At 37.5% G+C, this 24,939-nt stretch overlaps 2 long non-coding RNA genes across 5 annotated transcripts in view; one reads left to right on the forward strand and one right to left on the reverse strand.

The window, feature by feature from the left end:
* The window catches only part of LOC121337349, an 87,111-nt gene that overhangs the window by 37,212 nt on the left and 24,960 nt on the right, over positions 1 to 24,939 (reverse strand). For 2 of the 3 annotated variants that reach the window (XR_005952885.1, XR_005952883.1), the window contains exon 2: positions 21,907 to 21,954. This is a non-coding gene — a long non-coding RNA (uncharacterized LOC121337349). Of the gene's footprint in view, positions 1 to 1,854; positions 2,632 to 21,906; positions 21,955 to 24,939 lie in introns of those variants that run through there. The other variant, XR_005952884.1, reaches the window with a different exon arrangement.
* On the forward strand, positions 637 to 24,700 carry LOC121337348. 2 transcript variants are annotated; one of them, XR_005952882.1, is made up of 10 exons: positions 637 to 822; positions 1,429 to 1,549; positions 2,866 to 2,916; positions 4,740 to 4,814; positions 7,366 to 7,436; positions 7,932 to 8,114; positions 10,109 to 10,335; positions 10,450 to 10,531; positions 20,522 to 20,757; positions 24,121 to 24,700. It is a non-coding gene; the product is annotated as an uncharacterized LOC121337348 (long non-coding RNA). The 2 variants fall into 2 exon arrangements; XR_005952881.1 differs by lacking the exon at positions 2,866 to 2,916.

Genomic DNA, 24,939 nt, shown 5'->3' on the forward strand with positions numbered 1-24,939 from the left:
GGGCGGGCGGCCCCCGCGCCTCCCCCGCGGCGGCGGTAGCAGCGATGCGATCGGGCATCACTCGAAAATGGCGCCGAAAGAGCGGAGGGCTCTTCATTCAAATTCGTTAGCGCCAGCCCCGCCGCCCCGGGGCATGCCGGGAACGGGGGGGGGCGCGCGGGGGCCGAGGCGGCAGCGCCGCACGGACACGGCGCTCGCTGTCAATGCCGCCCCTCCCCCCGCGCCTCCAAGGACCCCCGCGGCTCCCGCTGCGCTCAGGTTGCAGCCTGACCCCCCTTGTCCCCCCCCACGGCCGCGCACCCCGCCGCAGCTGGAGGAGGGTTCGGCGCGCTCGGCGCTTGCCCGCAGCGCGCGGGCCCGATCCCGATCCCGATCCCGACTGGCAGCCGCCGCTCCCCATCCCCCTCCTGCCGCCACACCGGCTCCGGGCGGCAGCGCCCCGGGGCGCCCCCCGGCCGGGCTTGCGAGCAGCCCCTGAGCGGCGGAGCGGGGCTGTGTGGGCTCATCCCTGGGCAGAGCGGGCCCGGAGCGGACTACACTGGTCACTGCAAAAAAAAAACAAAACCAAAAACCACCCTAAAAAGAAAACCAAAACAAACCCCAAACCAACTAAAACACCCCACACCGAAGAAAAAAAAAAAAAAGAAAAAAAAAAGGCAAAAAGCCCACTCGGAGGAACTTCACGGAGCGAGGTTCAACTCGGGCAGCGCTCCCGCCTCGGCTGCGCGCAGAGCGCTCGGAGAGAAGGCGAACTTTCATTTTCACGCCGCATCCTCCCCTCCGCCCCAAGCTGCGACTGATCGTAAGATACCTGATGGCCGGGTTAGTGCTCCCAGCCGCCTTTCAGGGATGGGGAAGCCGAGTTGGAGGTTAGCGAGCTGCCGAAAGCCGCGGGGGGAAGGCAGGCTACAGTGCCGCCCGAGCCACTCGCAGCCTGCACTTGACTTGTGCCTCATGAAGGGTCCTTCCCCGGGAGCTCCGCGGACCCTGCCTCGGCTGGGAGACGCAGCGCATCCCTGCCAGCCGCTCCTCGAGCTTTCTGCCTTCAGTGTCCCGGGCTCTTTTTTGCTAATCTGATGCACTTTTTAGAAAGGGAATGGAAAGCAGGGGCCTCAGACCTGCAAACTGTTGTTCTTATGACTTAGGGGAAGATTTTTCAAAAGTACATAATGGGAGTCTGGGAGCTCTGTTCCCACTGACTTTCAAAATCTTCCCTTCACGTCTGTGAGCAAGTCCTCTTGAACTCGGTTGGACTGCTGGCAGACGAGCGCTAGCAGGCTCAGGGCCTAATGCTTTTCATGATTCCACTGCTCCCTGCTAGAGCTGCACTGACAAAATATAAAGAACAAGTTTTGAAAGGGAGAGGTAATTTCTTTCGCGCTTTTTTTTTTTTTTTTTTTTTTTTTTTTTTTTTAACCACTGCTACAGTACAAAACACCAAGCTTTTGGGCTCAAAAAGCCTAGACCATCATGGCTACAAAAATTACTGCTGCTCAGAGAGTATGTAATTCTGGAGCTCCTTAAGGAAAAAAGCAGTGCGATGCAACATGTAAGTAATAACACAGCTAATATTATGCATTTATGTTATTATATTTTCCTCTGAATTGAAGTTTGGTGCTGCTAAAGAAACTGTTTCCTAATTTTTTAAAATCAGGTTCTCAATGAAAATGAGCCACATGGCAAAACTTCAGATCTTAAAGCCATTCTATTAAGAAGGAGGAAATATAAATTATTTGCAGTATCTTAACTTTTTGCTCTTTTATTAAAATTACTCTGAGCAAATTTTTTGAAAAGTATGCCTTTCAACTGAAAAGAATGATAGTACATATTTTCTATTTTTTTTTTCCCTGAAGGTTATGTGCCTGTGAAGAGAAAACTTTACAGTAGAAATAGCAGTGAAAACAGTAAAGAAAAATATAAAATTATGGTGTTGCTGATACCACTTCTCTGTACTTAGATTATGTGTAGTTTTGCCCTAAAATAATTCTAGTTATTATTTTTCACCCATTTTTCCAAAGCTAATATAAAAATAAGATGTAGAAAATATTCTGTCAATATTCTCTGATACACTGTTTCTGTGATACATGGTATTCTTTAATATGAATAGGACACTACTTTCAGATATCATTCCTAAGATTTATTAAGATTTTTAATGAAAGTGAAATTTTTACATCCCCTAATATCTAGTACTTGCTCTCAGGTTCCATTCTTAATGCATATAGGCCCCAGTTCTGCACAGACTGAAATCTGTATGATTATGTGTAAGCACACTGAGTAGTTCTCTTTCTTATTATGCTCTTGTGTTTCGGGCTTACAAAGCTAATAGTGACATTACACAATCATTATTCTCAGAATTACTTAGGACTGCATGAAGTTTAAGCCTAATGTAATATTCTTAGTTTACACCTTCTATCCGTTTATCTTGAATAATGCACAATTACGATAATTTATGGATCAGAATGGGTAAATATTTAACTGAGAATTAGAACAAGTGAGAAAGGCAATTGCTGTAGTGTAAAAATCCGTGTCAGAGGAGGTGGCTATTGCATTCTTTAGCTGTAGCATCTGGGAGGGGATCATCAGTGTTTCCTCAGTGACTAGCCAAGCCAAAAAGTCACAGCAGGAACACAGCTGAGAACAGAAGGAAAAGAAAGGGATTTTGAGCCTCACCAAAAATAATGTCAACCTTTTAGATCAAATTTCCATCCCAAGGAAATTGGACTCATCAGACTGGTGGATGTCTTGTCTGCTGTGGAAGCAGATATGAGGCTAAGCTGCAGTTTTTATAATCAACTCCTTTCTTCATGCAGTTCTCATTACAGCACTATCTGAAAACCTCCTCATAGTGCCTGTCCTGTATTACAGGTTCTTCTCCTCAGAGAGTGCCATTAAATTGTCAGAGAATCTCCTCATACAGTAAGAAGTGACATGACCAGCATTTGTCATATTATCTGCTCTTTTGTTGCCAAGGGAAGGAGCATGTGCAATTGAATGTTTTCAGTTTATTGTATCTGTCTTTTCTTCCATACACATTATGTCTTTATGTTAGTGAGGTAAGGCTGAAGTAATATGTTTTGTTCTTCAAGCAAGGTGCAGTTAGATTTCTGATGGCCCTTAGTTCTTAGGCAGTTTCATTCATTAGACTTTCACCAACCCCGAGAAAGTTCTGTCTGTAGAACTTCCAGCTTTTTCTCCCAGTTCTTGCATAGGTTCTCTTATGTCAGAAGAGGGAAACTGTTGCCAACTGGATCCAGTCTAGAGACCTAGAAGGCACTTCTTTTAGGAATCCTGGGTTTATGCCCTGGAGAATCCCAAGCCCCTGAATTTGTGAATTAAATGTCTAGAGAAAATCAGTGTAAAGAAGGCCTTATAATAACCTACATTGCTAACATGACATCCCCCCCAACTTCCTGTACTTGGAATTTCCTATATGCAGTGGGCTTTGTGCTTGGATATACTGGATTGCTTAGATCCAGCTGAGAGGTGGCAAAACCAAAGCAAGGCACTTGTCTGCTGAAATGACACAGAAGCTCATAGATAGAGATGGTTAGAAAGCTGGAGGCTGTCTTCTGGCTCAGGCATGCATTGCTTTACAAATTACCTTGCTATGTGTTTTTAAGATTTATTTTACAACTGTGAGGATTAGAGGAATTTGTTGTAATGAAAACTGGCGTTGTGTCATTACTGTGTAACTTTTTAGTTAGATTATTTGGCTTGCCTGGGCTCTTGCACGTTATTCTATTTCATCTGGGAAGTTCCTAGGTAAGTTAGACCAATTAAGGGGCACTAAGGCACACCCACATGATTATAATAATTGCACACCTACATATTGTTTTGGTATTCAGTGTTTGTATTGTATATGGACATGTAGCCAGTGAAAATTTGAAATTTTTTCCTACTTGTTTTTTCTAATTTCAGCCCTGCCTTGCCCCTGATGCTCATCCATCCTTCTAGATCCTTGTTACAGGTTCATCTAAGCCTCCCTTCAGGCCTCCCCTGTAAATTTCATATCACTTGAAGTTTAAAGTGTCAGTTTAATAACCTAGTAACTGTAGTTGGGCATCCTCCTTCATGTGTGTTTTACTTTCTGCTGTAGCCATTCAGTCTCTATTTTATCCTGACAAACACAGGATTTGAAATTCATTGCTTTTGCAATTTTAGTCTGCTTGCAATGATAGAGGTTGTAATCTAGAAAGGACTAAAGTGGACAGCATTTACCATTGTACAATGAAAACAGGGTTTTGAATTTGCCAGAATAAATCTGGTCTAAGGATGCTTCTATAGACTGCAAGGACTGCAAGAAGTATGTGCTGGCTTAGGACATGCATATACTTTATTAGATTTCCTATGAACTTCCACATGAAAAATAAAATTAGCTGTTTTTCTTTTACCTCCTTATTTTTCAATAGCAAAACCATTTAGATATTTTAAGCCACTAAAATACTCAATATAGCATAAAGACTAGTGGTGTAGTCATCAAAAGGTTTGGATTTCTATGTTTTGATAGCATCTTATAGTATTGACTCCTACATATATATAGGCCTGACTCATAATAACTAACTTATCCCTGAGGATTTAATAAAGGAGTTGGTATTAAACTTAGGTTCTGTGGTAAAGTTTTGCTTAAATGGTCTAACCTAAACATTTTAATATTTTTGTGGATTTGATGGTTATGAAAAGTTCTGTCTTGGTATCTGTGAAAACTGAAGCCCATTCTTTTATTCATGGATTCATTACAGCAGAACAGTGGCTAAGTGATCTTCTCCACAGCAGCCATGAACTTCAACCTTGAACTGAAGAAGACTCATCAAATGGTGAGAAAAAAGTGTGGTTGTCATGACTATTAAGTTAGGGATGCTCTATTATTTTTTCCTGTTTAGCACTGATTATTTTATTTTATAGGTATTGAAGTTAGATTTTTGTCAGGTGATTTCTGGGACTGTAACCTAATTTTTCCTCCACATCCCGTATTTCAGCTGTTAATTTTTCAAGCTTTGCTTTAGTCCTTGCTGTCCTTAACTTCAAAAATAATTGTTAGTGATACACTGAATTCATTAGTTAATTTATTTATCACTTTTTTTTAGCCTTAGTCCTGTGCCTAACTCTGTCCACATGATTACTTTTATCAGTAGTACTACTTAGAAGAGTGAAGTTCAGGATATATGAAGCTGTTTGAAAGACTGAAGTTTAAATTTTACAGATGTGAATGCCTGCAACTAAATGAAATGCTGCTGAAATGAATGCAGGAGTGGGGGATCTGAAAGTGCTTTTAGCTAGTATTAGTTTGTTTTCTCTTTTGCATACAATTTTTTTTCTTTTAAGACTGAAAGATGCAAGATGTTAATTTGCTTCTCTAATTTCCCAGTTTCTGGAAAATTTTGAACTCTGAACTTCACAACATTTATAAAGTTTTAGTAGTGTTCATAATTCTTCTGAGAAGAACAAAACATTAATTTGTTTAGCCATTTTGTGAAAAGGTGACTGAATATAGAGGAACTATTTCTCTTTTTATTTTACTGCCTTGATCAGGTCTTTAATCCTAGTCATAAGAATCACTAGGTAACGATTTTTATACGTATGGGTTTATTAAGCATAGATCTTAAAACAATGAGTTTCCTTTCTTTTAGAGCTATAAATAAAGGATGTAATATTGGGAGCAGGGACTTGCTTGTGTAAGAATATAGTTGTTAAGTGTTGTTGACTTCCTGATAATTTAGATAGGTGACAGTTTAAAATGACGGTGCACAGATTGATCCATAGCTCAGGAGATGGATCACAGTGACCAGAAGTTCAAAGAATGCTGAGAGATGCCCCAGACCTTTTTGGTATCTCAGCAAATCGATTTTTGTTTCCCTTTAGCAACCGTATTGTAGAGTGAGGAGTAAAAGGGACAGAACCCTGTTAGTGGCTTATGATTTCCACAGTTTAAACCTCTTGGAATACGGGATATTTACCCTGTCTCAGCTGTTTACCAGACTGGGTTTGGAAGCACAAATATGTTTAAATAGCCAAGAGAGATGCTGAGCGCTTTATGCCAACACCTGAGCTACGCCCTGTGTTAAGAATTACTTTAGTACTGTTATCAACCACTAAACTTACTTAACCTTTGCCAAGGTTCTTTACCATTTCATGTTTTAAAAACAAGGTTTAATACTTAAACCAGAAAGAAGCTGCAGTTTTCAGGCACAGTGCATTGAGATGTAACCAAGTGGTCATTTATTTTTAATACAGATTCAACAATCATTTTCTTTGTTCTTTCTCAGCCATTTATTCTTTAGTTTTCTTTTAGAGAGCTGATTCTTGAATTAATTTTGAGCATTTAACTGTCTGCATTCTCTTTATCAGTTAATATTGCATTAAAAATCCTTGCATGGGTGTGGGAGAGAAGAGTCTGAACCCACATTAGTCCCTTGCATCTTGTATTGACTTTGCCTATCTGTTAACCAATGGGCTGGATCCCGACCAGCACCAAAGTGTGAGTCTGGGTGTTATTAGTGTAAGGAGCTGAGGCTCAGTTTTGAATCTATTTTTGACACCACAGACCTAGCGAAAGATAACAATGGGATGTAAATTGATTTCCACGTTTAAGCCCTTCTTTAGTTGCTTAGCTGAGCAGAGTTTAGCTACCCCAAATGCTTAAAGTTAAATGGTTTTAAGGTTCTCTTGAGGCATTTTGTGAATTGATGTAATTCTTTCACTTCAACAGAAGAGGTAGGCCAATGTCAAACTGTTTTGAAACGCTTGTTTTCATTACCCTGCTTAGAATATGACTTTGTTTCTTTTGTTCCATCCCCATTTGACTGAATCACTTTCACTTCCCTGATTCTTCTTATACCTTTTGTGTCCTTCTAACCTTTCCTCTAACGTCCAGCTTTCTGTTAACTTTTCCACACTGATTATTCTTTGTCTCTCTTCTTTTTTTACTGGAGTTTTAGAGAGGTCATTATACTTTTTCAATTTCTTTCCTTCCTTCATCCTGGAATCCAGCAACATATAAACCCCTCTGATTTCAAGTTTGCCTTTTTAGTGAGAAATACACAAATTAAAAACACAAATTATAGTAGTGCTGTATCAATAGAAAGGGTAAACAGAGCATTGTGGATGCTATTTATAGAAAAGGAACTGGGTTTTACATATTACTAAAAACTCTTCCCTAATTTTGGATATCAGGATCCAGGCAGTAAGATCAGGATGTTAAGGTGATGCTTTAAAAATCACTATGCTTATTCTAAAAAAAAAAAAAAAAAACTAAAAAAACCAACCAACCCAACCAAAAAACCCACAAAAGTACAAGTATGCTGAATAGACTGATTAGACTTGATGTGGCTGTTTTATTGAGCTGTCTATCATTGAACTTTTTTTAAGCCTTAAGAAAGACAGTATGGAGGTGGAAGAGAAGCATGGATCTCCATGAAGGGCAGTCAGTTATAGTCATGGTAAGTTAAAAAAAATACTGTATTTCTGTTAAATTTTCACATTTACGATCAACCTGCCTTCAGGGCCCTGTTCACCTTGCAAAATTAATCCAGCTTTATTGAAAGTCTCTACATTCTCTGGATTAATTTCTGCTATCACTGCGTAACAATTGTGCTCTGTTGTATCTGACTTTGTGGTGTAACTCCTGAATGAAAAAAATAACTGACATAAAAACCATTATTATCACAGTGATTATGCTACAGTTTTTTCATGCCTACATTCTGAACAAAACAAGATATATAGGATTGTGTTATGACCTAATAACTTTCAAATCCACTGCTTAATTTCGGCTGCATTTGATATAGAGGTAGAGGTCACAAAGTCAAGTTTCTGCAATTTGAATGAAATTTAGCAGCTGTGAGTAGAGACAGGACTCAAATTAGTGCCCCTGGGGTAGAAAAAGCTGTAGCATGGACTCAGAAATTTTCTGTTCTCTTCAACCTGTTGCCTTGCAGGTCAGCATGTTTGGTTGATCTGCCAGTCTACACATGTAGCTCAGACCTTGCCACAGTGTGAGCTGCCTCCTGTTCTCCTAAACGTCAGAAGCTGAAATTCAGAGAAATCTGTTTAGAAGGGAATGGGAAAACAGCCAGGCTAGCTTCGGCACAAGAGTGTTGGTGGCACCTGTAAGCATGCAGGTAGGTAACTAGACTTCATTGTTTCTGCTAGTCATGAAAAAGCCTTGGTTTTGCCAGGACCAAAACACTTGTGAATCATTCCATGATATGGTGTTTTCTATACCTGGATTAAAAAAATGTTTTTCTTGTCCATGTCAGAGAAGGGAACTGTTGAGACAGCTTCAGTATTTAATTTCTTTGGCTATTTGCACGTTAGGTCTGAGCTATTTCTTAGGCTGTCAAAATTGTAAAACTGTGTTTTCAGCTCTCTCCAGAAACTGACTGTAATTTAGACTGCAGCTATGTGTCCCTGACCCATCCTACAACCTATTCTTTTGGAACAGTGCAGAAAATAAGCATTGTATTCCAATATACTTCCTTTATGAAGAAAGATGTGGCACTAGATACAGGGAGAGAAAACAGTATTAGGATCAGGCTTCATCAAGTCACCACACTGTACTGCAACTTGAGAAATGCTAAATATGTAGCTGTGTGATTTTGTCACCAAAATCGTTCTGAAAGGTCTTTTCTGCTCATTCATCCTAGTAATGAGAAATGGGCAGATTACAATTGCCAGAAGTGCTGTGTCACTCACTGTACAGGCTCAGGTAGGCACACTAACTTGGCATATGTCTGATATTTTTAAATTTTCTGTGTTATGTTAGATAGGGGTCAAGATACAACACTCTTTAAACAGAATTCAGTGCTGTAGCATATTTAAAAGTGGTTGAATTTCTCAGAATAACAAGCCTAAGAGTCATGCATATGAAATGTAAAATTTGAAAGAAGTAACATGAGAAGAAACACTTTCAGTTCAGTATCATAAGGTAACTGTCTTGAAATGTCAAATTTTGTTTGCCCAGTCGAAAACCATCAACCTGGCAGCAAGGAACAAAAGCTTGTGATACTCTTTTCCACTTTCTGTTAATTTTCATAGTTTTTTTTTTTTTTCACAAAATCAAAGCCAAGAACAGAACAATTAGTCATTAAAAAAAACCAAAAACCCTCGAACAAACTGCATTCCATTTTATGAATCTTTTGGGTTGTCAGATTCTCAAATCCTTTCATTTGGTCCCAGCTTTTTTGTTTATTTTGTTTTAAGTATTGTTGTTTCTGCAGAGCTATCTGTATTAAAGGAATGTAAAAATGGTTTTTTCATGTTTCCAGGATCTATTTGTTCTTAAAACCTTTATCACCAGTAGTCTTGCCTAGTATCACCGGTTAAATATGTCACCAATTTAATGTTACTTAATGGAACTATGGCTAACTGGATTTTAAATGGTTATAATATATAAAAATATTGTAATATATATTGTTTTCCTTTTAAAGATCAACCTAGATGTGTTTTTAGTAAGAAGAGTAAAGTGAAATAATGGATGTTAAGTTTTGTGTGAACAACAAAGTGGTGGTGTGTTGTTTAACACCATGTTGTGTGCTTCCTCTGTTCTAAATGGTGTTCACAAAGTCTTGAAACTTAGCAAAGTTTATCATAAGGATTATTTGTTTTAAAAAGCTACCACTTTTTGGTCTAAAATTACTAATTCTGAACTGCTTTTCATTATGTATTTTTGAAGACTTCAGTTGTGGATGCTACGATATGTAGTCAGATACTTTCACAGTCATGAAGACCTCAATAAATTCACAGTCCTATGCTGCAGCCCTAAAATGGATGTTGTGGGACAGATTTTTAAGGTTGAAGCACTGAAAAGTGACTTGCACAATAGACCTAAGAAACTAGGATAATTAATTTTTAGAAAGTGATAATTAAAAAATTATATTTCAAGTAATATCAGTAAAAGCTTTCATAATGTGCTGTCACTACATGTAAAATTCATAAGCAATTTTAAGCCAACATTCTTTAAAGAAGGAGCTAAAAATTCCTATAAAAATATATGCAACTTAAAGATGTATGGAACTCCTTTATTATGTGCTAAATGCTGTAATAAAACAGGCTATCAGTAGGTTTTGCTGCATGTTACTAATTTTATTTTTTTTTAATCTTGGTATTTTTGCAGGTGTGTGGAGGAACAGGTCCTGTTCTCGCTGTTGTTACTCCCACATAGGCAGACTCTGTAATTGATTATGTGTGGGTAGGGCCCTATTGAAATTCAGGAGATTCTGCAGTAGTGCGGGGTTCTTTTTGTGAAAGTTCAGTTGCAAGATCAGGACCCTACTGTGACTCCTTACTGTGCATTCTGTCACTGTCTCATTGATTGTACTGGAACCTGCTTATTGAGATAATGTAAGTCCTGCTTTTCCCCCACTTGTACTTTGGATGTGAATTAATCATAAAACATTTCTAATTAGAAAATTAGTATAATTTACATGCATTCTTTTAATTATGTTTTTTTGGCAGTACCAAATACTATATTCCTCAAAACTTCTTAATGGCACTGAGGCTTTGTGGATAGTTGGTCACATGATGAGAAAATTCAGCTGTAAGTACATTGAAATGATTGACTCTTTCAATAGTTAGTCTTTACTGATGTTGGCAAACTAATAGTGATAAAAATGTGAATCAAGAGGTTTGACTTATGTCAAATTACTTCAGTTCTTTTTAGAAAATATACACAGTATACCCGTTAAGGATTTTATTATTCTTAGGTAATTCACCATGGGACCCTGAAGTTATTCCCTACTGCAATTATGTAGGGAGTTCAGAGTTGTTTGTTTTCTTTATTTTCAGAATGGTGTGTCTCTGACTTGCTGTGTGTTTTGACGGATAAACTTTTTGAAATTTATAGATCTATAAAAACTGTTTATACCACTAATATCTGTATAGATATTGCAAACTGATTTACTAACATAATTGTCTTGCTCGGTTGAATACTGAAATGTTAATAAATATACACTTACATTTGTGTCAGTGTACCTTGGTTAAATTAAACTGAACTGGCATTATGAGTGAATTTGATCATACATGCTGATTAGCTATAGTCTTAGGCAGGAACTACATATTACCCATACCATATGTCAGTGGATTCACCCAAAAATAGCTACAAAAAATCTGTGCTTGGGTTAAGGAGGAAGTTCTTTTCCTGTAGTTATGGGTACAGTCATTGCTTTGACTCCTGTTTTTATACACAAATGAGCAAAATCTACATGTAGGTGTTTTCCCTGTATAACAAAAGGGACACTGTAAACTCTGTGCCCTTTTTTATGATGTTGTATTTCCTTTCTGGTATTTAAATTCAAGGATGTTTTCAGCTGTGTCTTAATACAAAAAAAAAAGGAAGAATTGGAAATGTTACTGAATTTGTGGATAATTACTATGGGACTGTAAAGGTCTGGAGGAATTGTGTGTAAGGACAATTAGAGATTCTTTCTCATGGAGCAAGGACACAAATTGTAATTGATGAGTAAAGGTTAAGGAGGACAGGATTATTTTTATTGCTTGGCACAAGAGCAGCATGAAATGAAGGTAATTTGAAGAAAGAGCAAGAGCAAAAGAGAAATCAGACTCAGATCAGAGAAATCAGACTAGAGAGTCCAGTTAAAAAAAAACCCAACAAACAACAAAACCCCCCAAAACAAAACCAAAATACTTAATATGGGTTTGAAAAATATACCTGAGAGGAGAACTAAATGGATAGCTACTAGTATTTTTAATTGCACTGAATGTTTGTTAGATTTCAGTTTAAAATTTTCAGTAAATGCTTTTCTTGAAGTTTTTTGTTTTCTTCGGCTGGAGAGGAGTAGAAGAACTTTGGAGTGTTAAAGAAGACTCAGTGGCTACTTGTGAATTACAGTATGAATTGGGGATTCAAGATGACAGTTACAACTAAGAAGAGAAGACAATGGGTTGCTTATAAAATTAGTGCCAAGCAGAAGCCATAATTTCTTGTTCAAACACAAAACTTAATGACTTTGAAATGTATCACCTTCAACAGCGCTCAAACCACAATTTTATTATGTTAATTATGGCATGAGTATTTTCAGGGTTCTCGTTTAAAAACTTGAACACTTAATCTTTTGAGATTTTGCAATATAAAATGAAATTGAGATTTTTCAATATGAAACGAAGTCATGATTTCATTTCAGAAACTGAAATGTTTCAGAACACTGAGTGTTTCATTTCGCATAAAAAAATCCCGATCAGCTTATTTTGTTTTTAAAATGTTTAGACCTAATTGTTTGCTGTTTTCACCTTTTAATCCTATTGGCCATATATCTATTTTACTTGCAGTAAGTTGGGTGAAAGAAAGGAAAACAGAATTAGATTAGGTGATTTCAAAAAAAACCCCTAAAGACAGCCTTCTAACTGAGCCTCTAGATGAGAAGTGGCTCAAAACAGATCTAATTTCAGAGGAGGAAAGGAAGGAAAGTGACATGCCAGTGACGGGGGTCTGGGGAATCCTCTGCATGTTTCATCTCTGATTTTTTCTCTCATCACCACTGAGAGACAGATCACCTGGGTGTGACTGCTTCCCCTTCCTGTGATTGCAACTTCCCAGTACTTTGAGGGAGATAATGTTGGGGCATAATTCTGTTCTGCCTGCAGCAGTGCTGCTACAAATGTTCAGAAGAAAAGGAGCTCTGAATTGCCTCCTGCTGTAACCAGCTCTCCAATACTCACTGCTGCTTAGCCCTGTTGTTGAGCACCTGATCTGATGGTCTCTTTCATGATACTATAAGTGACGGAAATGAAACCAGGACCAAAGCAAGAAAACAGATATCAAGAAAAGGAGATGATGTTTTGGATCAAGAGAAGGAGATGATGTTTTGGAATGTAGGGAGTGGGCATTTGCTGCACAGCTACACTTTTTCAACTCTTGAGAAGACCTCAAGAGCTGAAATACCAAACTACAGCAACAGAGTAAGTTTCCTTCTGTGCACTGAGAAGGAAGGGCAAAAGAATGTGCCTGAACATTCAGCATGTTAATTGTAAGTCTTGAGGTCTCTTCCCCTACTGCTGTTTGCACTCTGCTTGTATCGTGACTGTCCTGAATGTAACATGTCTTTATTTGTATCGAATGAGGCACTCCTCACATTGTAATGTCAGGAACATTCTTTTTCTTCCACCCTTGGAAGTCAAAACATGGTAACATAGATAGTTGTAACAACTTAGTAATAAATGTGACATGAAAGAATTTTCTCATTCGCAGTACTTGTAGGAAAAACAATGTTTCCTGTGTTTCAGATACCTCTTATTTTCCAATCCTAAGCAGATTTAATGCATGAAAATTTCCTTCAGCAATGCCCTCTGTTTCTTATTTGCAGTTACAACTATTACTTTTTTGTTAGTAGGCTTTCTTGTACTTACGTTGATGCCCTCACAAAACTTCTCTGGACCCTTTATGAATGACACCATCATGGTGTCATTTGTTTTGTCATAAAATCTACTGTAAATCTGAATTTTAGGAATCTTTTTCCAATCCTTAAATGATGATTATTCTTCTCTGTCAGCAGGTTTTTCATAGATCAAGTCTTTATTAGAAAATCTTTTACTTTGCCTTGACAAAATGCAGCCTTGCCTTGCTCCTTAGCTATCAAAGTGCTGCTCTACTGTAATACCGTTTTCCAAACCTACTCCTTTGCTATTTTCAATTTCCTGCTTAATTTTAAAGCAATAAAGATAAGCTATCTATCTTTATTTTCAAGGCTCATCAGGACTACTTCCACCTGATACCTCTTCTTCAGTATCAAGAGGTTGACTCTGGTTTTGATCAATGTATGATGCCAACTTCCATCATTTGGTCATTAAATTTTCAGACCACACTGAATATTTTCTCCTCAGCTGTATTCGTTGACTTCTTCATAAACAGAAGTGTTCATTATCTTCCCTCTAATTTTTTCTTGAAAGTTTTATGTACTGTGAAGCTTTAAGCAATACAACTATACAACAGTTATGCTGCAGGTGTATTAATGCCAATGCCTATCACAGTAATACTGTGTCATTGCATTTGGATTCTGCCATAATCCTTCTGTTGTCTCTTTATGTAAAATTTAAGCATATCTATATTTTGTTGTGTATTTATTCACGGCCCAGTGTAACACAAAGTGGCTCATGGTGAGACCTTCCAAGATTTATGGTAGTACAGATAAATAATAATGAATACACACTGGCTGTTGCAGCATAGCTGTTGGAGTCTGTTGTGCCTAATGCCACTTCATAATTTAATGCAGAAAGAAGGTGCTCCAACCAGAGGCCTCACAAGCGGAAAATAAGTGAGTTGCACCCAATAGAAAAAATGCCAGCCCCAGAGACCTTCTCAGCTGTCAAACTCAAGCCTGTAGCTATTGCCATTTTGTCCTGGAAGCATTCCTCTCCTCTCCTCTCCTCTCCTCTCCTCGAACAGATTCTCCCTTCTCATATGAGGAAGTAAATGCAAATATCACAAAGGTCTGCAGTGTGTGCAGAAGGTCTTATACATTTGTAGCAGACCTCATGTATTTAATTCCTGACATGGCATCTCTTGGTACAGAAATCTTGAATAACCATAATTGTGCCATTCATCACTCCTTTTTTTCAAATGCCATTTGATCTCTGTTGAGAAGGAACCTACACTGGTTTTTATTTGGTATCTTGGCACATCCCTATCTCATAATGCTCTGCTTCCATTGTGCTTCAAAAGTAATGAGTCTTCAGAAAAGTGGTAAGGATTAATTCAATTGGGAATTCCCCAGGTATGTCACCCTCTTTCTGTAAGTGGGTCTGCATGTAACCCTTTCTTTTAAAGGCACACTGAAATGTCAGTGTTTAGATTGTACAGAGCTGATGGAATGTTGAGTGCCTGACTGATTGCAGAGATGGTAGATTGGACTGTGCAGACACATGTTGCAGTAGGTACCAAAGAAAATATAGTCCAATAATCTAATTTTATCAGAATAAACCACAAAATGTTGTTCTATATGGTTCTATGGCTGAGTAGGAGAACTTTAGTAAGAGCTGTGGGCTAGTTGGTGAGGTGGAGGTGAAATACTGTGGGAGTCTGGGGAGTCTGTACAACCCAAAAGCTTGATCATAGCAACAGTTCTTGGTTATATATGTGTAGACTGGATAAACTTAATGTTAGGCTCATTAGGCTGTCATGCACAGGCTGTGTATTTAGATATCCCTGAGCAGTAATTATTGAACAAACAAGATAGGGAATCCAGAGCCCTTGACTTAGTCTAGATCAACATGCAACAAATGACTGTGGAAGAACCATTCACTAGTGAGATAGCATACTCAAGTGTGTCGTACTTGTGGGAGAAAAAAAGATTAAAATAAATTTTTTTAAAAGTCCAGTATTGTTTAAAAAAAGAATTGTACACTAATGAAGACACACTAAATAAATATTAAAAATACATGGGGGCTTTGTTTTCTGGTTCTAACCTGATTAAATAAGACTTTTCCAACACAGTTCAGCAGTAAAAGAAGCTACTAGAAATAAATAGAGGTTTTTAAAAAAGCAAAATCCAAGCAAGCAAAGCAGAAAAAAGCACAATTCTGGCAAGTGTAGACCTAGTATGAGGCAGAACAAAAAGATTTTTAAATGCAATGGCCTAAAATTGTAAAAGCCAAACCCCATCTTTTTCCAGTGTAAATTTTGCTAGGTGGGAGGTGAGGTTAATAGATAGTTGTGGTTAAGGAGAAAGACACAGCCATTGCAGAAAGAAATTGAACACATTTCTGCTGGCAAGGTTTATGACAGGATGATTAGGGACATCCCCAAATAGGAGTTGTTTTTATAGGGAGTAGTTCAGGATTGATATCTCAATACAGGGTTTTTAAAGAACTTGATTGAATACACATTAATAAATTGCCCAATAACATGCTGTTCATTCAGTAGTCCTAGAAAAATTCAGAAATTAAATTGAGCATGGTGAGCAAACCATGAACTGTCTTGTGTAATCTGGTACTTAAATTAGCCTTGATAACAGAGGAATGGAAAGTAACAAATGTGACCCTAGTTTTGAAAAGGGTTTTAGGGATGGTCATGGACTAATGGACTAAAAAGTCAGGCCATCATGACAGACAAAATGGCAGTGATTTTGATAAAGTGTACTGTTTATAGGATGAATGGTGAACATGGATAGGTGTGATAGCAACCATCATGCCTTTTGTACAAGTAGTTTTGTCTTAGAGTTTTTCTAGTTATTTGAAAGAGTCATTTCCAGATGCACAGGAAAAAGTGACCCAAAAGTTTTTTAAAAGTTCTGTAACTGAAGACTGTTAACAAAATGAAGTACAGAACTAATGGGGAGTTTTAACACTACCTCTTCATGGAGATTTGTACTGGACCTTTGCTGGTCCACCTGTTCCTAAACAGCCTGGAAAAGTGCAATTGTAAATATTGCAGATGATAAAAGGAAAACATTCACGGTTGGAGGCAGACCTAATGTTGACCCTGAAGAGCTGCAGAAGGATCTCACAGCAGGACTGTGGTGATCCAGGAGCTGTGGCTGTCACAGTGGCCAGATATCGCTGACCCCACTGTTCAGCTGAATCCATCATCAGAGAGCGGCAGTGGCTGTTGGATTACAGCAGCCATCCGCCCATAAACCGTGAGCTCAGCAGGCTGTGACCAGTCCTGCCACTCAGGAAGGCAGGGACTTGTAGCTGTTCTTTTTAACAGCAGGGGCTGCAAAATGGAGAGAAGGTTCTTTCTCCCTGTTTTCTCAGAGTTTCATAACCCCAACGAGCTTAAAGTGTGTGTTGTGAACTTGGAGTTCCTGCCTGCTACACGGTTGAAATATTACTGTTAAAGTGATAGGTAATGTCTTGCTGCTGCTCTGAGAAGCCAGGGCTCTCAAGCCACTTCACTGGTGTTTGCATGGATTTTTAGCAGCTTCTGTTAATTTCTTAAAATCATTCTGGATCTGTAAACAAAAGTTTGTTGTCCTCATTGATTGATGATAAATTTTTAAACATTAATCAAGTGTATACAGTTCCCATTTACTTAAATCTGTAGATGTTTTTTTATTGTTCCTTTTTCTAGCAGTAGCAATATTATGGATGTGCAGGTCAGTTTTACTTCTACTGTTCACAAACCTGCGGGCAATGGCAAATGCCAGTTTGCTGCTACTTCAGAAGCTAAAAGCAGGCCCTAAAATGAATCCCAGGGGAAATCAGATAAAGAAGCAGAAATATTTCATGCAGCAACCAGAAGGTCTGGAGGGAGGGATGGAGTAGAAGATATCATTGTACCTTTACAACAGCTGGAATGGTTTCCAAGCTGTTGTCTGCAAATCCCTAGTGGACTCCAAGGCTATGGTGAATTGAACATCTGTTTGGCTAAACCATAACTGTGCTTTAAATAGTGTTTCCGATTAAAAGTTTGATCAGATGGGTGTGTGGTGGCTTTTGAAAATTGCTAAGGACTGATAGTGATCTGTTGCTCAAAACAAAGTGGGAACTGATGTTCTGGAGTGTATGAAAAATTAGAGAGCACTCCCTACCTTCTCAGTTTTAGGTACATGGCATTCTCTTCACAAGAAGCAACAGCAAGAGGTGCCCTTTCTGGTGCCCATCACACCTTCCCCACTATCAGAAGTATGGGGTTCTGAATCATCGTATTGCCTTTGCGTATCCCTGAAATTCTTCACTAGTCCTACTTTTCATATATATTCCCAAACAGTAGGTTTCGTTTTCTGGTAAGTAAGTATGATTTTTTAAGTCTTGGGTCCTCATCTGACAAAAAATAGACTTGTCACCTCCTCTAGACTACAACATATATCCTTCTTAAAATTAAAGCCTGATTTCTCATTGCCAGAAAAACAGATTTTAGAATTTTCCATTCTGTCATTATTAATGGGCATAAACTTTCCTTACAATTACTAGCATGTCTTATTACCCATTTGTTACTTTTTCAAAATACCAATTGTATTTGACCAACTTCTTTTATTTCCCTGAAGGATAATTTTACATTGTAAAAAGCTCCTTTGTCCTCATATCATGACTCTTATTACTTTTTTCTTACTATTGAAAATTTTCCAGCATCATAAAATATTTATATTATCAGTGCTTTTACTTGCCCTTGACACAGTTTACTTCCCATTGTCCTGAGTACCATACAAGCACATCCATAAGTAATCTGCAGAGATGTTAGCTTTTCCAGCCTTCTGTGCATATTTTGTTAGGAATTGTGGTGATGTCAAGTTTGAGGTACACTAAACTATAAGCTCTATTCAAACGGTATAAATATGTTTATCTTAAAAAAAATCTTAAAGAAATAATTTTTCTGATCTAAAATCATGTAATGTATTGTATGAAATTTAAACAAAATGCTAGAAACAAATACTGACAATAGTTTTTGTAAAAGGATAAAGTAAGTTGACAGGTGCTCTGTTTAACCTTTTTATTTTTTATTTTTCTTATTCATGTCTTTTGATACAAATGTGGAAATAAGGGGAGCTGTACTTGTTTTTATGTTATCTTGCTAGCTTACATGATTCTGCTATTGTCTTTGGTCAGGCTTGAGCTACAAGCTGAATATGAGACTGAGGGGAATCTTTGCCTTGTATCAAAAAGCAGCTTGTAAGGAAGCTATACTGTGGGAAAAGGTGGTTTCTTGAGTTTACCTGTGAGCAACAGGACAGAGGGATTTATGAGTCCAGGCAAGGCATATGGGTATAGAAGCAGTGATGGGGTATATGGTTAGGTCTGAGGATAAGCGCATAAAATGGAGAATTTGGAATAGGTGTCAGAGAAGGGGTTTCAATAAGAGTTGGAAAGATCACAGTTGGATAAATAAACTGGGCTCTGTTGAAAGTCACTTTACTAGAGAACATGGCTGCAGCTCTCTATCTATCTGACTCGAGCTCATGCCACACTTGTCCTAGCTACACCCTTACCTGTCTTCAGGTAAGGAAGGAACCTCAGCTTCTTCTCCAGTTTCTACACATGACCCTTTTAAGTGGAAAAACCTACTTTCCTGCTTACTCCAGGAACAATTACATGCAAAGGTACAAAATGGTCCTATAAATCTTTTACATCTAAAGCTTGTCTTCTGTCCCACTATACTTTCTTCAGCCTTGTGTCTGTGGAGTTCTGCACTGCAGATGCAGATGGACAAAGGAATCACAGAATAGAATTATTTAGATTGGAAAAGGCCCTTAAGATTGTCAAGTTAACTATAAAGCTAACAGTAAAAGTCCACCACTAAACTGTGTCCCTAAGTGCTGTATCCACATGTCTTTGAAATGCCCTGGACAGCCTCTTCTAGTGCTTAACAACCCTCTCAGTGAAGAAATGTTTCCTAATATCCAATCTAAACCTTCTCTGGAACAACCTGAGGCCATTTCTTCTTATTCTGTAATTGGTTACTACCTGGGAGACGAGACCAGCCCCCACCTGGCTCCACCCTCCTTTCAGGCAGTTCTAGAGAGCGATAAAGTCTCCCCTGAGCCTCCTTTTCTCCAGACTGAACAACCTCAGCTCCCTCAGCTCCTTCTCATAGGACTGGAGATCCAGACCCTTCCCCAGCTCCGTTGCCCTTCTCTGATGCTCCAGCATGTCCATGTCCTTGTCGCGAGGAGCCCCAGACTGAGCACAGTACTGGCAGCATGGCCTCACCAGTGAATACAAAATGATTCAAATGAGATGCTGTGGAAAGCTGGCTGCACAATGGTAATGCTTCTCCTTTACAATGCACAGTTGGCATCTTCTCCAAATGGGACGTGTCCCATCATTTGAGATCTGCAATTCATTTATTCCTTTTTCCCCTTCCTATATAACTCATAAGAACATGATGGAGTTTTTCCACATGATGAATTATGACTTTTAGATAGTGTTTGTCTTACTAAGCAGTGGGGAAAAAGTCTTGAATTTCTAAAGCCTGGTCTCTTTGATTTGCATTTTTCTGTGGTCTATGATCTTCCTAACAATAAATTAATCCAGTGGATTATTACACCTACTGGTGTTAAATTGAAACTTATGGACAGTGGGATTGCTTTTTATAATTATTATTTTGCAAATCCCTAAAAAGTTGTTCATGAAGACTAAAGAGTCTGCAGAAAGACTGAAAGCAATGTAATAGGACATCCCCTTAAATGAAAAGGTTTTTTTTAAATGCAATGGGGTTTTTTTGGCACTGGTCTTTTCATAAGTCTTCAGCTTTTATTTAACAGTTTTCCTTCTCAATATTGATTATGATTGCATACTTATGCCTATGACTAAACTTAGCTAACAAGATACATGATTTCTGCTCAAGTTTGGAACTCAGTAATTAATAATCCTGTCAGCACATGACTATACAAATAGATTATGTACCAAGATCACCACAACAATAGTAAAAAAAAAGCGCTTTTGGGGTGGAAGATGTTGGTTGGTTTGGGTTTTTTTCTAAGAGGGTACATTATTTTAAAAGGAAACTATTTTTGTGTTTCTCTCTTGATTGGATTTCTATACTGGATATAGATATCATTCTTTTAGTTAGTCAACATTGGTCCCTAAAAGTTTGCTTTACTTTTACGGTTTGTCGTATGTCATTTTATCTTTAAAGACTGCCGGAGTTCATGATTCCTGAGAAGTAACACCTTGAAGTTCTGGCACTATCTTCTACAAAGTAACTTACACTGAGCTGGCTTCCTGTTACTGTGTCAATGAAACATCAAATGTTGATACTATGTGTGAAACAACATTTGATATTATGGCTGTTAAGCTCCTTGAAAAAATACTATACAGATGGATTTTGTGTTTGCAAGACCTGGCATTTAAAAATCTATGTCATGGATGCAGGTAATAAATGTTGTTTATTAATTGTTACAGGATAGAAAATACTTATATTTGTGTACAAGATGGCAGTCTTAGCTCTTGCTATTTTTATCTCCTAAATAGCTAATAATAAGATGGTTATAAATATTTAAAGACATGAATCATTTAATTTGTTGAAGCATTGTGTGCATCATTTAGAATGGCACTAAAGGAGAGAAGTGGACATGTCATAACAGCTAAACATGAAAAGAAGGTAGCAGAGATAATGATATTGTTCAAATTTATAGAAATAGTTATGTTTTGCTGTATAAGCATAGCTCTTTACAGAATGATGATCTCATCCTGAGGTTGCAGTTGTCTAAATAGATTCATTGCTGAACTTTATTCTAGTCTTTGCTGGAAGTAAGAACACAAACACTTGAAATTTAAGTTATTGGTCTTTATCCATGCTACAACTTTCAGAACTTGATATTTAACCCCAGGATTGGATCCATAGCTCTTTTAAATTCTGGAATTCCAGAAACTGTGCAGGTGAGTAGGAAAAGGCAAAGGAAGAAACTGAAATGGCGAGAAGGAAATTTTTCTCCTTTACATAAGGAAAGATTAAAAAAAAATTAATGAGCATAGAAGAAATAATAGTATTAGAGGAAGGAGTCAGGTAAGTATGAACAGTAATATTTTTTATATAGTGCTCATATATATTATGCTTTGTGCTTACATGGAAAACAGAGTAAGACTTCAGCTTTCTAACTGCTGTTCTAAGCTGTACTTTACTCCCTGTGCATTTTTATTTTAGCACAGTCACTTCTAAGGAAGGCTTTAAATTGACTTTCAGGGCCAACCTGAATCACAAAATTCATTATCCTGCTGAAATGATGACTACCCCAATGTTTGTCTTCCCAAGTTAGTCTTAAAAAAACCCCTAGCAGACATGAAAAAAATCAAAATAATTTTTAAAATATACGTTTCTGTTAATTCTAGTCACTAGCATTTGTGAAAAGGCACAAGCAGGCACACAGTAATAGTAAAGAGTGTCAGAATTTCTGTGTAAAACTTAATTGTAATAGTACTGAAATTGAAAATAAAACCTGCTAATTAGCTTTTACTCATCAGGATTAGGCAAAGTCAATCAATTCATAACCAAACGTAACTATAGAACAATGGGTTACTTACATTGGCACTCATTATAGGTTAGACATCAGTGTAGATTTCATCCATAAGCTGTAATAAAATAAAATAAATTAGGAAATTGCAAAAAAAAGTTTCATTCAGTAATTTATTCATGGATGTGCTTAGTTTCTGCATGATTCCCATAAGTATATATAGTATTATAGCAAGAGTATATGTTTAGGGAAATCCTGTACTTTTTAAACAAAGCAATTAACAAATATTCATACAGTGACTATAACTGGTCTTCATGAATTACTATGCAAAAATCCATTTAACTACAGAGATAAGGATCTCCCATTTTTGTACATTCACTCAGTGGTACACATAAAACAATTTAACTGTTCACCTGAGCAATACATTGGTGTAACTGAGCCCTGAGCTGATGTATGGCAGAATAACACCCCCTCTAAAAGGGGACAGAGTGAAAATGGGTGGGGCAGGGAGAAATCTTATGGTGCCAGTTCACAATTAACTTTGGAATAGTAACATCTGCTTTTTGGAATGTAGTGTATTAATTTCCGCTGATAGAGATAGATCAGCATAAAAACTATGCTATAAATTGCTGTGTGATAGGGTTCCCATTCCTATGCCATGGCTGTGTCACTGGGCAGCAGTTTTTAAGGGCACTCAGTAAAGATATAAATACAGAAAAGCATAACTGTACTTTTCATTCTAAAAAGAAAATTAAATTAAATGCAGATAAAATCTTTAGAAGTTCTAAATAACAGACTTTTTGGTCTATTTCATGGCTAAGCCCTTGCTGTTGTGTTGTTTTGCATTGATGTTACATTATTTAATGCTGGGTGATTCTAGAATGGTTTAGGTCATTGTGCAAAATCCCATTTCAAGTATATTTAGATTTTAAAGTTGTCTTTTTAATTACATTGTAACTGGCAGCTCTGTGTTGTTCTCATGTAATAGGCAGTATCTAGATGACTATGTTCTGAAATAGTTATTAGTGGAAGAGCACTCCAGTCCCAGGACTATGTCTCTCAGACTTTCCATGTTGACAAGGAAGTGCCAACGGTGAGCTGTCCCTTTGGTGTCTTCCAGCCCCCAGATCACTGCCCAGGAGGAAAGCTCACTTTCCCATCCCCTTCTCTGATTATTTATGCTTTGGTACTGCTGTTCTGTAAGCACACAGTCTTGGCTTTGCCTCTGGTGAAGGTGGTATGAAGAGGTTGTTTCCACAGAGCAGTTCCACACTGAATTTTCCTGCACAGACTGGGCTGTATACCAACTTTAAAACCAGTCTTTCACCCATGGCTCTTTTATTTAATTATAGTTAGTTTAAAATAACCATTGTAATACATCTCCATGACCATGTCATTGGATTTCAGCATTTTTTCACAGCAGTATTTACTGTATTTAGTGACAAATTACTGAAATATCAGCCGTACTATTTTAAGTATCAGTTAAATATGATATTTAATTAATTGTGTCTTAAATTTTGGAATAGATGATCCCAGTGATATTAAGCTTAAATTTTTATTTACAGCAGATAAACTTAAAGCCCAGTGGTATATAATTAGTTCTAGCAGAAAAACAAACTTCCTTTTATTTGGGTCAGACTTCATTTTTGTGCTCAGTGTAGTTCACACAAGTACTGTTTGGTAGGAAAAAATATTTTGCAGCACAAACCTATTACATGGTCTGTGCAGATGAAAATCATTAGTAAATTTTCTTTGTTCAGATTAGAGGAAGGTGAAAATATGCTGAATCACTTATTATTTTAATCCAGATGTTGTTATCCATAAATATTAATCTTGAAGATAAAATGCTAGCTTCATAAATATCTAGTGAACTTCACAAAATTAATTACATTTCAAATATGTGATTCAAAGTCTAAGATTCAGATCTTAGGATGGGATGAATCGCCCTCTGGAGGTGCCCATTTTAGTTTGCTGACTTCACAGGAATCCTGCTTTGAACTGACTAGTTCAAACTAAAAGTTAAGAGACTGGCCCGTCACCTTCATTGAGGAATAACTGAGCATGTCATACCGCAGTAGATTTTGTCGTTAGACCACTCTAAGAATGGCTGCCTTATTCCTCACCTTTTCTGTCAGTGTTCTTGTACTGTTTCTAATATGAATAAACACGATTGTTGCTGTTGCCATTTCCTGTGTATTGTTTTTTCCTGTCCTTTTCATTTTCGATATTATCTTATCTTTCCCTGGTTTTTTTTCTTTTCTTTTTTTTTCCTGACTCTTTACAGCTGCCATCCTTTCTGAAGCTTTTCACTTGCTACTTCTCTGACAATCCTACTTTCCATGTTGAAAATATTGTCCTAACTTGTGATGTGGAAGATTGCTGGCCCTTCCTTTGATGCTGATACCAGTATTTTCTTGACTGATAGTATTGTAATGAAGACATAAAAAAAGAAGACTATGGCACTCACGAATTCTTTTATGGTTTGAGTAGTCAAAATATATCGTTCTTCTGCCTTCATATAAAATGTGTTAGTTTCCCAATGTAATTGTAACTTAAAAAATGTTTGTAGAAATGTAAAATTAAATGTGAAGAGTATAAAATCCATATTAAATACATAAAAATTTAATAAAATACAGCATTAGTCTTTATTTTAACAACTGAGTCCTACATGGCTCATTTGCAAAGTGTGGGGTAGACTTATAAAACTGCGTACTGGTAAAGTCCAACTTACTAAAAGGTGAAATTTCTTTTTCTGTTCAGTAATTATTAAAAGGTCAATTTATTTTCCTTCTCCCTCTGGTTATATTTTCTTGTTATACCTGTTAAAGATCTCCCCTTCTCTTGAGTTCTGTCTTCTCCTTTTTTTTTTTTTTCCTTTTGTTAACCTAAGTTTGTGGTTCCTTTCTACCTGGTCTCTCCTAACTCTTTTTGTCCAATACTGATCCCTTTTTTTCTCATATGTTTGCATTCATTTGCCTAAAATATTGCCTTGAGCATGCTCATATATACCCAAGAACATATTTACTTCTAAATTCTGGATGGATCTGCTATTTTAGAACTTCCAGTAAAGCAGAGAAGAAAGTTAACAATTCATAACAGCGTT

Source organism: Onychostruthus taczanowskii, unplaced genomic scaffold (assembly GCF_017590055.1).
Source record: "Onychostruthus taczanowskii isolate IOZ18803 unplaced genomic scaffold, ASM1759005v1 scaffold26, whole genome shotgun sequence".
Taxonomy (NCBI): Eukaryota; Metazoa; Chordata; class Aves; order Passeriformes; family Passeridae; genus Onychostruthus; species Onychostruthus taczanowskii.